This window comes from Spermophilus citellus (assembly GCF_964194105.1).
Source record: "Spermophilus citellus genome assembly, chromosome: 15".
NCBI lineage: Eukaryota > Metazoa > Chordata > Mammalia > Rodentia > Sciuridae > Spermophilus > Spermophilus citellus.
Window position 1 is genome coordinate 73,272,887 of NC_138195.1, and position 16,640 is coordinate 73,289,526.

The 16,640-nt window shown below is 38.1% G+C and overlaps 1 protein-coding gene across 1 annotated transcript in view; it reads left to right on the top strand.

The window, feature by feature from the left end:
- Positions 1 to 16,640, top strand: part of SFR1 (SWI5 dependent homologous recombination repair protein 1) — a 57,690-nt gene that overhangs the window by 15,002 nt on the left and 26,048 nt on the right. The window contains exon 2 of the mRNA XM_081268175.1: positions 2,334 to 2,410. The gene's annotated coding sequence lies outside the window, so the exon portion shown is untranslated. The remainder of the gene's footprint in view (positions 1 to 2,333; positions 2,411 to 16,640) is intronic.

The window sequence follows — 16,640 nt, forward strand, 5'->3', positions numbered from 1 at the left end:
GAACCTCTCCAACAACTTGGGCAAGCAAGTCATCTGCACATGATTTGTTCATAAATGCCAGAGGAGGGACATCAGAAGCAAGGAGGAGAGGAAAAGTTCAATACTGCTTACAAAAAAGCTGAGCTTTTGTAAATGCATTATTTTACAAAAGTAGATCAGTTGTTTCAAGTTTGTGTTAGGCTTGATTCCTATTGAGGAGTTGAAAAAACAGTCCAGCAAGGCTTTGGGGCCCCAGAGCTGTAAGATCTGCGTCAGGTGAAGAACATTCCCTTGTGCTGGAGGCCATGATTCAGGGGATGGGCTTGGTTTCACAAAGCATGTTCCCACAAAGACTGTCTTCATTAACATGAAGGCCGCACCCTATTATCTGGTTTGTGGTTGCCAGAATATTCCTCAGGGGTATATCTCCAGTACATAGACTCAAACTGAACTCAGGTCTCGTGGCCTGACAGACTCATCGACTCACATTCCACTGATTATAACATTGGTCTTCAAGTTTCTGTACTGATGTTCTGCCAGTGGTTTCCCACTCGAATTGTGAGGACCCCCGTGTTTTAACCATTCACCAGAATGAGATGCAAATCAGATCTTTTTTATGCAATAAAACTTACCCTTTTTTTTTTTTTCCCTAGGAGTTCATTTGTTGTTTGTTTTTGGTACTGGGCATTGATCCCAGTTCCTCATGCATGCTAAATGCGTGCTGTATCACTGAGATACACCCCCAGCCCCTGGGAGTTTTAACAAATGAATATAGTTGTACAAACACCACTATATTCAAAATAGAACAATCATTACACCCCCAACTTTCCTTCTGCTCCGTTCTAGTCCACTGCCATCTCCAGCCCCTGACAACTACTGATCTGTCTGTTTTCTACATCAGTAGTTTTTCCTTTTCCAGAATGTCATATACATGGAAGGATGTATATGTGTCTGGGTTTTTCAACTTAGTAGTTGAGATTCAGCCATGTTGGGTGCATCATTAACTTGTCTGGTTTTGTTACGGAGTAGCATTCCACTCTATGGTATATACTTCTCCTATGTTTGTATGTTGATGGACATTTGGGTTGTTTCCCATTTTTGCTGATTATAAATAAAACTGCTATAAACACTCACATACAGCTTTTCTGTGAGCACAAGTTTTCATTTCTCTTGTGTAAGTACCCAGGAGAGGAACGATGGCCTAGGTAAATACATATTTAACTTTATAAGAACCTGGCAAACTGTTTTCTGAAGTGTTTGTACTGTTGGGGGACAGAAAACAATGACCCAAAGAACAGTGCTTTGACATGCTGAGCTGGAAAAATAGTCTCAGATCAAGGTCTCTACCCCTCCCCCCCCTCTCTCTCATGCGCTCTCATCTGGGAAAACTTTACTATAACTGTCCTCTGCTCATCTGAATGAAGCCCACCAGACCTGCCACAGAGCCCACAGTTGACTTCCATCTTTACCTTGAAATCCTAGTATGTCTTACAGAAAAGAGGACTGAGGAGTGCCACCACACCTTGATGGACTTTGTCACAGGTATTGTCTGCCCCTTGGTCTCATTCAAATTCCAGAGAGAATCGTTTTACAAGTTGATTTCCGCCTCTTAGGGCAGTTGTTCCCCTAATAATCATTTACTATCCCTCAAAACTACCTACATTCCCACATCCTTCTATGAAGAAGAGATAGAAACATCTGAATCTCACTGAGTTAATGGGTAATCACTAATTCCTGTGATTCACCCCTATCCACCTTAATAACTTTCTGTATCTTTTCTCCTGTTTTTCTATTGTCAGCTCATTTCATCGAACCTTGAGAAGACAAGGGAGAAATTTTACTTTCCTTCTGAAAGTACCATTTTGCATTCTGATGAGCAGTGTACGAAGGTTCTATGTGTTCTGTATTCTTGTCAGCTCTTGGTTTTGTCAGTTTGTTTGATTTTAGCCATTCTAAGTATGGGGTGTTTATCATTGTGGTCTTTCTTTTTTTTTTTTTCTTTTTTGGGTGGTACTAGGGATGGAACCCAGCGCCTCACGCATGTTAGGCCACTTGACAGTTTTTATTTCTAATCATAAATGTATATTAATTGTCAATTTGTTTCCTGTTATTTATTGAAATTATCAGATACATTGTCTTTTTAAACTTTTGGTATGGTGGTTACATGATTTTATTAAGTTTTGTTTCTTTTAATAACTTATCTTTATTGATATTTTCTTTTGGTGAGATACTATTCTTTTGTATCTATCAATCAATATATCTCTTGGGATTGAATTCAGAAATGCTTCACCACCAAGTTACAACCCTAGTCCTTTAAAAAAAAAAGAATTTTTTTTTCTTTTGTTTTGAAACAGGATCTCACAAAGTTGCTGAGGCTGACCTTGAACTTGCAATCCTCCTGCCTTAACCTCCCAAGTCACTGGGATTACAGGTATGTAGCACAAGTTAGTCTTTCTCACTGGCTCCTCCTGTCCCTCCATCTCCCTCTTCCTACTAGACAGTACCAAATATCTTGGATTTAAAGTTGAAATGCAGGTAAGTAATTATTTAGATGTGTTGTCTTAGCTTTTTGAATATATAAAAGAACTGACTTAAAGTTCTTAACTAATAAATTTAATGTATAGGCTTCCTCAGAAAGTTTCTTTTTTCTTTTTTTTTTTTTTGGTACAAGAGAATAAACCCAGGGGCACTTTACCATTAAGCTATGTCACCAGCCTTTTCTATTTTTTATTATGAGACAGGGTCTTGCTAAGTTGCTTAGGCCTTACTGAGACTGGCCTCCAATTTACAATCTTCCTGCTTCAGCCTTACGAATCACTAGGATTATAGGCATAATAAACAGAAACTCTAATCACTGCACCTGGCTAGAGTTCCTATTTTTTATTATTATCATCATATTTATCATCATTTTCTTCTTCATCATCATCATCATTATTTTTGTTGTGGTTTTGAAGATCAAGCCCGGGGCTTTGGATGTGGTAAACACATACTCTACAACTAAGCTACTCTGTCTGCCCCTACTATTTAAAAAAAAACTGTGTACAAATGGTACTTTCTTGTTTCATGTCTCATACTTATGTGTTGTTTTTGGAAACTCGACATTTCAAATAATGTAACATGGCAAGTCTTACCTAGGATTTATTATTCTTGCTATTTGCTGCTGCTTTCTCCTGCCCCTTGAATTTTTGGAACTACCTCTGCAAAGTTTATATTCTTTGTGGTATATGAACACTAAAGTCTCTGTGCAGTTGGTTTAGTAGTGAGCTAAGAACTGGACATAGGTTTCCTTAAATGCCTGGAACCAATAAATCTCCCAGTCTTCGTCAAGGGACTCTCTGTGCATGGTGCAGAGCAGCTTCAAACTCAGCCAGCTTGTTGACAATTCTCTATTAATCTTCACTTCCTGCTTTCACAGAGCCTCAAAGTCATCCATAGGAAAGAACTGAGGGACTTGTAGGTCTTTTCTGAGCACGTATGCAGCCAGGTGATGCACATATTCTTATGTACGTAGCCTTCTAGATTCCCAGAAATAGGTCGGAATTTTTTTCAAAGACCCTATGGACATCTTATTTCTAGCTTTTTTCTTTTAAGCTTTTAGCTTATCCTATTATTTGCTCCAACAAATCCATTGCCCCAGGTGGCTGCAAGCTAGACAATTTCACTCAATTATTTTTGACAAATGCCCCAGAGAAAAGGCCTTCCTCATGGAAGGAATCTGAGTAGGGTTAAACAATCTATTGTTGGGGATGAAGCACAGTGGTAGAGCTCCTGGCAAGTCTCTGGGTTCAGTCAGTTTCCCAGTACAACAAACCATAATAATGATAAAATTTTTAAGAAGTCTTGCAAGTGGGATCTTCCAAAGAACCACCAAGCAGGTTAAATAACAATTTTCTGAAAAATAAGGCTTTGAATGAGCTCCAACCCCATTTTGCTTTCTCTAGTGGCTGCCAAGCTGCTAGTTTCTACCATGATTATGGGCTTTTTGGGTTTTGAGGCTACTATAGAGCTGGGAGGGCATGGGAACAGGGCAAGTTAAAGATGCCACAAAACTCCAATTGTGGTGGTACACCTCTGAAATCCCAGCAACTCTGGAGGCTGAAGTAGAAGGATCACAAATTTAAGGCCAGCCTTAATAACTTAGCAAGGCTCTATGCAACTTAGTGAGGCCCTGTCTCAAAAGAGGCTGGGGATGTGACTCAGTGGTAAAATGCCCCTAGGTTCAATCCCTGGTACCATTTTCTACCTTTCTTCCTTCCCTCCCTCCCTCCCTACCTTCCTACCTTCCTACTTTCACTTCTTTTTTGGTACCAGGGATTTAACCCGGGGGCTCTTAGCCACCAAACCACGTCCCCAGCCTTTTTTTTTTTTATGTTTTATTAGAGGCAGGGTCTCGATAAATTACTTAGGGCCTTGCTAAGTTGCTGAGGCTAGATTTGAACTCTCAATCCTCCTGCCTCAGTTTCCCAAGTTGTTGGGATTACAAGCGTGTGCCACCGTGTCTGGCTCCATTTTCTTGAATAGATACTTCCAAGATGGTTTTAAGGGCCTTGATTAACTTCCAGAGTTCTGAAAAAGTTGATTTGAACCTTTTTAATTTTTTTTTCTAGTTTCCTCATAGCTTCATGGGAGAGAAATTTTCAGGGGTCCTTATTCTGCCATTATTCACTGATATAACTCCTACTGATAGGTTTTTAAAATGTAGACCAAACCTTGCATTCCTTGGATAGCTCCTAACACTTAGATATGACATATTTTTCTTTTTATATATCATTGAATTTAATTACTAATATTTAGTTGAAAAGCTTTGTGTTCCTATTCGTGAGGGATACCAATTTGTAGATTTTCTTTCTTGTAAAGACAAATCTTTCAGCAGTGGTAATGATGGTATCATAAAATAAGTTGGGAATTATTTCCTTTTCTTCTGTTCTCTAGAAGAATTATGTAGAATTCATATTATTTCTTTTCTAAAGTTTGCTAGAATTTTCAGGGAAGCTATCTGAGCCTGAAATATTTTTTCCTGGAAAAAAGGAATATTCTTTTATCCTTAGAAAAATATTTTTCCTAAGGCTTCAAGCTATTTAGGTATGAATATGATTTATTTAATAGTTACATAATTATCAAGCTTATCTGTGTCTTCTTGAGTGAGTTTGATAGCTTATACCTTTCAAAAAATTGTTCATTTAGTCTAAGTTGTGGAATTTAGGGATATAAAGGTGTTCATACTATCTATAGAAGCTATGATGTCATTTTTTTCATTCTTGGGGTTTGTACTCTGTGTCCCCCTTTAAAAATAAGTCAGACTAGAGTTTTAATAATTTTATCAAAGTTTAATTATTTATTATCACTATTATTGACACTTACTATTTTGGTGTCCTCAATTTCTTCTTTTCTCTTTGTTATTTTGTTAGCAAATTTCCTACTAGGTCTTTTTTTGTTCTTGTTTTTGTTTTTACTTCTTAAGATGGCAAATTAGATAATTAATTTGAGATGTTTGTTCTTTTCTACTACAACATCTGCTATAAATGTATCTTTAAGCTTTGCTTTTATTGCAATTTTAATGTACTGTGTTTTCATTTTCATTAGATTCGAGATATTTTGTAATACTCCTTGTGACTTCTCTTTAACACATGGATATGTTATTTAATCTTCAACTATTTGGGGGGACTTTCCAAATATTCTGTTATTAATTTCTAGTTTAATTTTATTGTAGTCAGAGAATATACTTGGTATGCTTTTAATTCCTTTAAATATGTTGAGGTTTGTTCATATTCCAGATAGTCTTAATTAATTAATTAATTTTAACTGGGTTTATAGGACAGCAGAATGCATTTTGGTTCATCGTACACAATTGCAGCACAACTTTTAATTTCTCTAGTTCTACACGATGTAGCGTTGTACCACACATGCAGTCATACATCACCTAGGGTAATGATGTCCATTTCATGCCACCATCTTTTCTGCCCCCATGCCCCTCCCTACCTCTCCCTCCCCTTTGCCCCATCAAAGCTCCTCCATTTTTCCCATGCCCCCTCCCCCGCCCCATTATGGATCAGCCTTTGGTTTTTTGGGGATTGGCTTACTTCACTTAGCATGATATTCTCCAACTCCATCCATTTACCTGCAAATGCCATAATTTTATGCTGAATAATATTCCATTGTGTATATATACCACAGTTTCTTTATCTATTCATCTATTGAAGGGCATCTAGGTTGCTTCCACAGTTTAGCTATTGAGAATTGAGCTGCTATAAACATTGATGTGGCTGTGTTACTGTAGTATGCTGTTTTTAAGTCCTTTGGGCATAGACTGAGGAGTGGGATAGCTGGGTCAAATGGTGGTTCCATTCCAAGTTTTCTAAGGAATCTCCATACAGCTTTCCAGATTGGTTGCACCAATTTGCAGACCTACTAGCAATGTATGAGTGTGCCTTTTCCCCCACATCCTCACCAACATTTATTGTTGTCTGTATTCTGGATAACTGCCATTCTGACTGTTGTGAGATGAAATCTTAAAGTAGTTTTAATTTGCATTTCTCTAATTACTAGAGATGTTGAACATTTTTTCATATGTTTGTTGATCGATGTTCTTAATATTTCATATACACTTGAAGGAAGACTTTAGAAATTTGTTCAAAAATTTTACCAAAATTCTTTTTACTCACTGAAAGGGGGCTGGAAACTTTTTTCTGTGTTTTGTCACAGGTAACCAGCACTTGTATTCTGTTCCCTTAAAGAAAAGAATGTTTTTTCCTATGATTTCAAATTATTTAGTTGAAAAATTGAGGAATTCTAGGTGGCTATTTTGACTTCAATAACATTTACAACAGTTTTTAAAATATATTTTTAAACTTTTAATTTGTTTTAATTAGTTATACATGACAGTAGAATGCATTTATGCACTTTCATATATCATACATAAATGGGGTATAATTTCTCAATTTTCTGATTGTACATGTTGTAGAATCACATCAGTCATGCAGTCATATATGTACATAAGGTAATAATGTCTGTTTCATTCTACTATCCTTCCTATCCTCATATCCCCTCCCCTCCCTTCATTCCCCTATACGTAATGTAAAGTAACTCTGTTCTTACCTAGTGTCCCCCAACCCTTATTGTGAATTAGCATCTGCATATCAGAGAAAATATTTGGTCTTTGTTTTTGGGGGGATTGGCTTATTTCACTTAGCCTGATATTCTCCAACTCCATCCATTGACCAGCAAATGCTATAATTTTATTCTTTAAAGCTGAGGAATATTACATCGAATATATTTACCACATTTTCTTTATCCATTCATCTACTGAAGGGTACCTAGGTTGGTTCCATAGTTTAGCTATTGTGAATTGAGCTTCTATAAACATTGACATGGCTGATTTTAAGTCTTCTGGGTATATGCTGAGGAGTGGGATAGCTGGGTCAAAAGGTGATTTCATTCCAGGCTTTCTGAGGAATCTCTGTACTGCTTTCCAGAGTGGTTGCACCAATTTGCAGTCTTACCAGCAATGTATGAGTGTGTCTTTTCCTCATATCCTCACCAAAGGATGTGAGGAAATACACCAACATATTGTTGCCTGTATTTTTGGTGATTGCCATTCTGACTGGAGGGATGTATTTATTCTTTACAACAACACCTGCATGTATTTGGAGAACACTGTTGCTAATTATGTATCAGTGAGGATGCTTTCAACTTCAATAGCTGAAAGTATCAATTCAAACTGGCTTAATTGATAAGTTTGTTATCTCACACACATGGTGTCCAGAGGTATGGGGGCTCCATGGCTGTTTATTCAGGCTCTTGGTGTGGTCACTGAGGAGCAGAGACACTTCCAATCCCATCTCCTCACTGTGGAGATTCCCCTGTGGCCGCAGTGCTTCAGCAGGTCAGATGGCAAACAGACCTAATCATGTCCTGAGAGAGGGAAAAAGCAGAGCATTCTCTTTCTTGACTCCTTCAAAGCAATAAGCCTATCTCAAAAGTCCCTTGGCTGACTTTTCTTTATGTACCATTAGGCAAGAAATGGGTCACATATCTTCCTACATTCATTAATGACAAGGACAATGGATGAAGATGAACAGTTTTGGGGTCAAAATAGGAAGGCAACCCCTGTAACCACAGTAATGTGTAATATGTTCTCAGTCTACAGAGATTGCTGTGCAAAGACCCCTACTGTGCACTTCCCCAAACATTCTGAAAATTCTTGATCAATTTTTCTATATGAGACCAAAGTTCATCAACACTCACCACACCATTAATGGTTTATATTCTATGGGGAAAAAAATGAAATTCATGGTTGTGAAGTGAATCACCCTAACTTGTAATGTTCATCTTTCCAAGAGGATAAATCTCAAATATTGCAACATAGAGAACATATAGTATTTTCTTACTATTTAATGTTGCTACTGGGGAAGAAATGGAGAGATCTACCCACATAACATTCTCAAATGAGATCACAGAGGTTATGATGGATATTACCACTGTCAATCATTTTTGTCACACAACTAGTAATAAAAAGAGCCAGGCTACTTCTTTCTGAAAAGAGTCACCTAATAACAGGCAAAACCCACTGCATCTCTTCCTAGTTTAAAAGTGGGCATTCCAGAATAGGTAAGCCAAAAAAGAAGAAATTTCATTACTGCACAGGTAAATTTTGAATGATTTTTAATGCTGTAATATTAGGACAGGATAAAGGAACAATTTTTTGTTTGTTTGTTTGTTTTTAGGTACTGGAAACTGTATCCAGGGCCTCGTACATGCTAGGCAAGCACTTTACCATTGAGCTAATCCCCAGTCCTTTTTATTTTGTTTTAAGTCAAATATTCCTAAATTATCCAGGCTGTTCTTCAACTTGCTGTCCTTCTGCCTCAGTCTCCTGAGTAGCTAGAATTACACGCATGTACCACTGTGCCCAGTACTATTGATTTTTTTTAAATTGGAATTTTCTACATGTGTATGGAATATACAAGACTGAAATGAGCACTGCTTCCACACTAGCAATAATAAAAAGCCAGATGAACCACAAAACCATAAATTTCCTTGAAATCACCGTATACTTCAAAGGGAAGCAAAAAATCAAATGCATTTTACAAGATTTTTTTTATATACCTTACATGTATCAGATTATGTCATTTCATCTACATTAGATAAAACAGCCACAGCAGGAAGATTACCTGAAGTGAGGTATTAAACTTTAAAGGAAAATATTATTGTTTCTGATGATCTCAAATCTTCTGCTTCCTGGGCCTTCAGCTAGAATGCTTAATCAAGTTTTTAAATGGCTAAAAGAAAAAACACCCAATAAATAATCCTTTCCTCTTCTAAAACAAACGAGAAGCAGCATTAACTTCAATGTAAGTATTTATAATAATCCCATGTAACTTGCAAGAGTATCCTGAAGAAGTTTTGAGAGATGACTGATAATATATTATCATAATTTGAATTACAATGTTTGAAAAGGTAATTTTGGAAGCAAAACCTAAATTGAAGACCTGGGAGAACAAACCCAGCTATCACTGAAAAGAAATATCCAAGTTGCTCATAACCATGTTGCTTTACTACAGGGGAATCCCACCAATGCTCAAGGCTGCCAGTTTTCTTAATGGTAACTTGTCACAGAGAAAGCACAAAAGAGGACTTTTCCTTTAAAGGAATAAAAATGCAAGTATGTGCCTCTTGGGTTTCCATTTTGGGTTTGTGTAGGTGAACTTAGGCATCTGAGAAAGGACTGAGAGGGTCAAGTTATTTGTGTAAATTTTATCCTATTTAATCAGCCTATGTGGATTATTTTAGGTTAGAAGAGAGAGACCTGAGTTTTCTCTGATGCTCAAACAAATAGAGCTGGAGAGAGCAGGGTGGGAGGGAATTTCCAAGAGCTAAGGAAGGGGATTTTATTGCAAAAAACTGGGAAGTGTTTCTGGAGCAGAAAGCTAATTTCCTGAGATCGCATAAGACAGAAGACTGCAGTGAGGATCTACTTGTATTCTCAGGAAATCCTTGCAGTTTGCTGTACTCCAGCCTTCATTAAAGTCTGCACATTCATCCTAGAACATCCCTGTCCTTGTTTCTGGCACCATAAAATGTATGGGAAGAAATGGAAGAGATCATTGGCTATTTTGCAGAGTATGTATAGCATTAAGCCTCAAGGTAATGAGACGGCAAGGTAACCAGGGATTTCCCCTTCTCATAAAGAAATGGAAATTGTTCTGCTACTCGAAGATCAAAACTAAATTAGAGTAAAGGAAACACAAATCAGAAAAGCTACCACTCTGGGTCTGGGGATGTGGCTCAAGTGGTAGTGCGCTCGCCTAGCATGCGTGAGGCACTGGGTTCGATTCCCAGCACCACGTAAAAATAAAATAAAGATATTGTGTCCACCTAAAACAAAAAAATAAATATTAAAAAAAAAGCTACCACTCTATGAGTGAGACTGGTAGGAACATCTTGGCATTGACAGAGATTCAAGAGGCCAACCCCTAGAAGCCACCTGGTAGGTCTGCTCTGTGGAGCCAAGGAGCTAACTTGTCCCTTTCCTCCATCTGGGGCAAATCTGACCTCTTTTCTTATTAATATCTCCTCATACTTACCATCCCCACCACCAGTTCTTTTTTGGGGGGGTGGGGGTCACCGTGGATTGAACTCAGGGTCACATGACCACTGAGCCACACCCCCAGCTCTATTTTGCATTTTATTTAGACAAGTTTTCACTGAATTGCTTAGCACCTCGATTTTGCTGAGCCTGGCTTTGAACTTGTGATCCTCCTTCCTCAGCCTCCCAAACCACTGGGATTACAGGTGTGCGCCACCACGCCTGGCTACCAACTCTTTACTCTTGCTTGAAATGGACTGGGTTTTATCTCTATTCCCAATTCCAAACAAAATATGTATCAGATTCAATAAAACATCCTCTCTCCTGAGCTCCTCATTAGCATTCCCAACCTCTGGCTACCTTCATGGATGACCTGCTGGTACTTTGGACTCAACATGTTGAAAATCAGAACCTGTGACCTCTCTCTCCTCCTCTGTCCCTTCCTAGTGGCCAAGACTCCGCTGTTGTATTGTCTTTGTATCTGCAGGGCCTGATCTGTCCTGGGCTCCCTCTGAGTGTTCATTGAAGGTGGAGTGAGGAGAGGAGGGAAGAGAGAAGAAGAGGAAAGAAGTATGAAGGGAGAAAAATAGAGAAGAAAATTATGAAGGCAACAGAGAAGAGAAGGGAATTGAGAGGCAAAGAAGAGGGTAGTTAAAGAGAGTCAGAAGAATATTTTAGGTTAGTTTTTTCTCAAATTGGAAGGGGTAGAATGAACCTAGAGCCCTCCAAAGTGCTGGAGCCCTTTTTCATCTTATTCCACCTCCCTTCCAGTGTTTTCTTAACTGCAAGCAATTTGGATTAGACTCTAAATGTTTTGTTGATGTGATGAGAGAAAGGGCTGACGAGCACATTTTCTGTTTTTTTTTTTTTTTTTTTCCCCAGCCATTCCTGTGCATAATATCAACAGCTGGGTTAGTTCCCACTGTGGAGTACGACCAACTGTACAGCAGTTGGCGAAAATAAAAAGTGTGAATAATCTCCTTGTTCCCAACCTCATAGGTTATTTTGTATGCTTTTGATTTTTGTAGTGCTGGGAATGGAACCCAGAGCCTCATGCATACAGGGCAAGTGCTCTAGCATTGAGCCATACCCCCATTCCAAAACTCATAGTACTTAAAAGAAGAGGCTCTGAAATGAGGTTCATTTGTTTTTCCCACGGGGAACGATTTCCTGTTTTGCCTTAGGAAGGTCAAGGAACAAGCTCTTGCTTGCTCGGCTGGTCCTGAAGTTTTTGTAGTCTTGTAACTTATTGTATGGTTTCTTTTTGGGCTTCTGTTGCCAGCTTATTTTAAGTTTGATGCTCTAATCTCTTTGAGGGATGACAAGTCATGACTGTAAACCCAAGACATTTTCAGGTAAAGGCAAGATGCAGACACTCCTTGATTTTATTTGTGGGAGGTACATTTTAGCCCGCGGGGGGAAAGCTGTAAGAACTATTCCATCTTTGTAAGGGACTGGAAAAGCCATGCTGACATCAGGTAGTTTTGAAGGGTGCTTAGATATATGATAAGAACATTTTCCAGAAAAAAATTCGCTTTTTCAACACTTGTTCCAAAAAGAGGCTTAGAGGACTGCTGTAATTTTTTTTTAAACCAGGAAAAGCACCTGCTATGCATTAAGGCAGCTGTAGCCACATGCTTAGCACCGATCTACTTTTAATTTGTTTTTCGGTACTGGAGATTGAACCCCGGGCGTTTTACCACTGAGCTACATCCCAACCATTTTTATTTTTTTTTATTTTCAGACAGTCTTTTTAAGTTGCCAATGTTTGTCTGGAACTTGGAGTTCTCCTGCCTCAACCTTGCTGAGATTACAGGTCTGTGCCACTGTGCCTGGCTTAGTAACAATTTATACACCCCAGGTTTCTGAGATCCCCTGGATTTTTTTCCTTTCTGGTGGGAACGACCTCAGTCAGCACCTGAAGCAGGCTGTGAAAACAAACACAGGTGATCTCTCGCCACTGACACCCATGGCGCAGAGACTGGAGGCATGTGGTTTTTTGGCAATATTTTTTTAAAAAATATTTTTCATCAATTGTTTGTCTGTTTATTGATTGATTGATTGTGGTGCTGAGGATCAAACCCAGTGCCTCACATGTGCTAGGCAAGTGCCCTACCACTGAACCACAACCCCAGCCCCTTGGCAATTTTAAACAAAACAGTAAAAGTACTTGTGGAACAAATTATTTAACCTGTACAAACTCTATTAAGAGTTTTCCATAAGTTTTAAATATAAATGAATATTGAAAGCACGGCTTATTCACAGCTTGTTGCCTTTGGGCATGGTACTCACAAGGAAATTCAGCCATGGTATAGATTCAGGTTCAGTACTACTCCATACAGCTCAAAGGATTGTCCTAAAATATTGGAGTTCTTAGCCAAGAAACATTTTTATGTAAGACCAATGCATTCTCTCTTTCTCTGTCTTTTTTTTTTTTTTTTTTTTTGGTATCAGGATTGAACCCAAGGGCACTTAACCACTGAGCCCTATCCCAACCCTTTTCACTTTTTGTTTTGAGACAGGGTCTTGCTAAGTTGCTTAAGGACTCACTAAATTGCTGAGGCTGGCCTCAAACTTGTCATTCTCCTGCCTCAGTCTTTTAAGTCACTGGGATTACAGGCATGTGTCACATCCAACATACATACCTAGCCCTTTTTAAAATTTTTATTTTGAGACAAGCTGTCACTAAGTTGTGCAGGTTGGTCTGGAACTTATGATCCACCTGTCTCAGCCTCCTGAGTTGCTGGAATTACAGGCAGGCATCACCACGAGCGGCTCAACACATCTATTCTAATAAAACAAGTGATACCTACCACATGGCAAATTGAATGATCACATGACTCATTTTCAGATATTCTGACATCCTATAAATCATGCTGACTCCATGGATGAACTCTGTTTTCCATTACCGGAGTTTATATTTGTGCAGCTCTACGTGCCTAAATATGCACGAGTTTGCCCTTCAAAAAGCAGAGAACAGACTGGAATTGGCCTCAGAGCAGGGAAGCCTACTGGTATCTCATAGGCCTTTCAACTTCTCCTAAAGTTGATGATGTCCCATCAAGTAAGAACATTTTCAGAAAAGAAATGTAATTTTGTAGATTGTCTATTTTAGAAGAAGACTTGTGATCTGATAGATGGAAATCTCTAACAACAAAGGTAAATGACAGAGGAAAGAAATATAATTTGAACTACTTTAAAAACTCCTGTATACTTCATGCAGAGGAAAATGATACAGGAGAAAATCTGAGTTAAAGAATGTGAAGTTCTTTTCATCATAACTCAAAGTCATGGAACACACACACACACTGCTTTATTATAGCTCCTGGAGGAGCTGTTTTATTTATTAATAGGTAATCATCATCATGATTGTAGACATACAAATACATAGTAAAATTATCAACAATAATTTTCATCTGCTTTAGTTTTCTTTTTGCTCTTGGTAGTGAAGATTTAACCCAGGGGTGCTTTACCACTGAGCTAGATCCCCACCCCCTTTTATTTTTATTTTATTTTTTTTAAAGAGAGAATTTTTTTAATATTTATTTTTTAGTTTTCGGCGGACACAACATCTTTGTTTGTATGTGGTGCTGAGGATTGAACCCAGGCCGCACCCATGCCAGTCGAGCGTGCTACCGCTATAGCCACATCCCCAGCCCCCCAGCCCCTTTTTAAAATTGAGACAGGGTCTCTCTAAATTGCCCAAGCTGGCCTTCAACTTGCAATCCTCCTGCCTCAGCCTCCCAAGTAGCTGGAAGTACAGGCACCCTTGCACCCAGCATGTAGTTTTATTTCCTAGAGTCCTAGATATTCCTCCATAATCTTATTGCTTTAATATTTCCATGAAGGAAAAAACTCATTAAGCTTAGGGTATGCATGAATCTAATCATTTCCAATGCTCTGATGAGATTCAAAGTAAAGAATAATATCAAAGGCAGCTCAGTTGTTTTGAAATTGGTTTACCAACATTGTAAACCAGACAATTATAAAGAGTTTGTGCTAGTGGTGATTTAAGTATTGTGTGATTTACAATGTTGATAAATTGGTAAACCCATCTCAACTTTGAGGTGTTTTTTTGTGGGGGTGGGGGTTGCTAAGGATTAAACCAGGACCTCATGCCTGCTGTTCAAGCAAACTACCACTGAACTATACCCACACCCCTGGGTTGCTTTTGATTTTCTTCTTTTTTTTTTTTTTTAACTTTTGCCTAGAGTTTTATTTTTTTTTAAAGATTTAAGTTAATTTTATCAATGAACTAATATTACCATTCTTCTTCTTCTTTTTTTTATTGTTCAAAACATTACAAAGTTCTTGACATATCGTATTTCATACATTTGATTCAATCGGATTATGAACTCCCATTTTTACCCTATTGATTTTATTCTTAACTTTGGATTTCATCTATTCTATTTATGAATTCTGTTTCTGTGATGTTGTTTGGTTATTTTTTAAATATATTGAGTATATCTGCTCTCTCTTCTTCTAACATATAATCAATATTTCCATATTTGTTCTTTATTCAGTGACTAAATAGTGAGATATTCTCTTATCTAGTGTTCATAGTTACACAGTCAACAAAGTTCACTCTAAAACCAAAATGCAAAAATGCAGGACTACCCTTTGTCCTGAGTATTTTTTTTCTTTTCTTTTCTTTTTTTTTTTTTTTTTTTTAGTACTGGGGATTGAACTCAGGGGCACTGGGCCACTGAGCCACATCCCCAGCCCTATTCTGTATTTTATTTAGAGACAGGGCCTCACTAAGTTGCTTAGTGCTTTGCATTTGCTGAGACTGGCTTTGAACTCAGATCCTCCTACCTCAGTCTCCCCAGCAGGTGGGATTAGAAACCCTGCTGCTTCTTTGTGAATAGAGCAAGGGAGTGCCACTACCTTCCTTTTTGAGAGGGCATTTGTCATTTCTGAGATGCTGCCCTGAGGAATCCAGAAGGGGAAGGAAGACAGATGTGCTGGGAGCATCCTGTCCAGGTTGAGTGTGGTCCATGGTCACACAGCAAGGTAGACTGAATCTCCTGGGATGACTGTGCCAGGAGCAGGAACTGGCGAATCCTGTCCCGAGCCTAAGGATGATTCAGAGCATGACTCAGAGAACCTCTGTGTGGGGGCTGTGGATAGAATGGCCCATGGCAGGTCTTCCCTGAAACATTACAAAGAAACCTTTCACTGGAATTTTGACACATCTTCCAACTGTCAAAGACAAGTAGAAGGTGAGTTAGTTCTGAAATTTTAGGCCTGGAAACCAATATCTTTGGCTCTAGTCCTTCGCCCTAAATCTTTATTTTGATGTTACTTAACTTATGCCATTGGCTAAATACATAAAAAGAAATTTGGAAATAGCTCCAATTCTAAAGGAAAAAAAATAAATGGGACAGCAATGAAGCAGAATAATCATTAAGCAAACTGTATGGAGGTAAGCAGTGAAACACCATGTTAAATTTAAATGGCATATTTGGCTGTGATGAAGAACATGTATAACTACACATTTGTACAGATCCATATGATGTGCAGCATAGAATGAACGCTTATGCAAACTATGGACTTTAGTTAAAAGTAGTATGTCGATATTGACTCACCAAATGAAACAAATGTACCACACTAATGATGTAAGATGCCCATTGTGTGTGTGTATGTGTGTGTATGTGTGTATATGTGTGTATGTGTTACAGGTAAAGGCATATTGGAAACTCTTGGTATTTTCTCTTCAGATTTTCTATAAACTTAAAAGTGCTCTAAAAATTACATTCTTAATTTTAAAAAGGAAAAATAATTTCAATACATGTATATTATATAGCTAACATACAATGTGTAGAGAAGTTTGTTGCTGCCTCAAAATTCCTGAATACAAATAAAGGAACACATCTTGAAACACTTTTCCTACTTTTCTTTTTAATATATATATTTTTAATTGTAGTTGGACAAAATATCTTTATTTATTTCTTTTTATATGGTGCTGAGGATCGAACCCAGGGCCTCACATGTGCTAGGCGAGCACTCTGGCGTCTGAATTGTTTTAGACTTTGACTAACAAAAATATGCTGCTATAAACTTTTTTGTACACCTC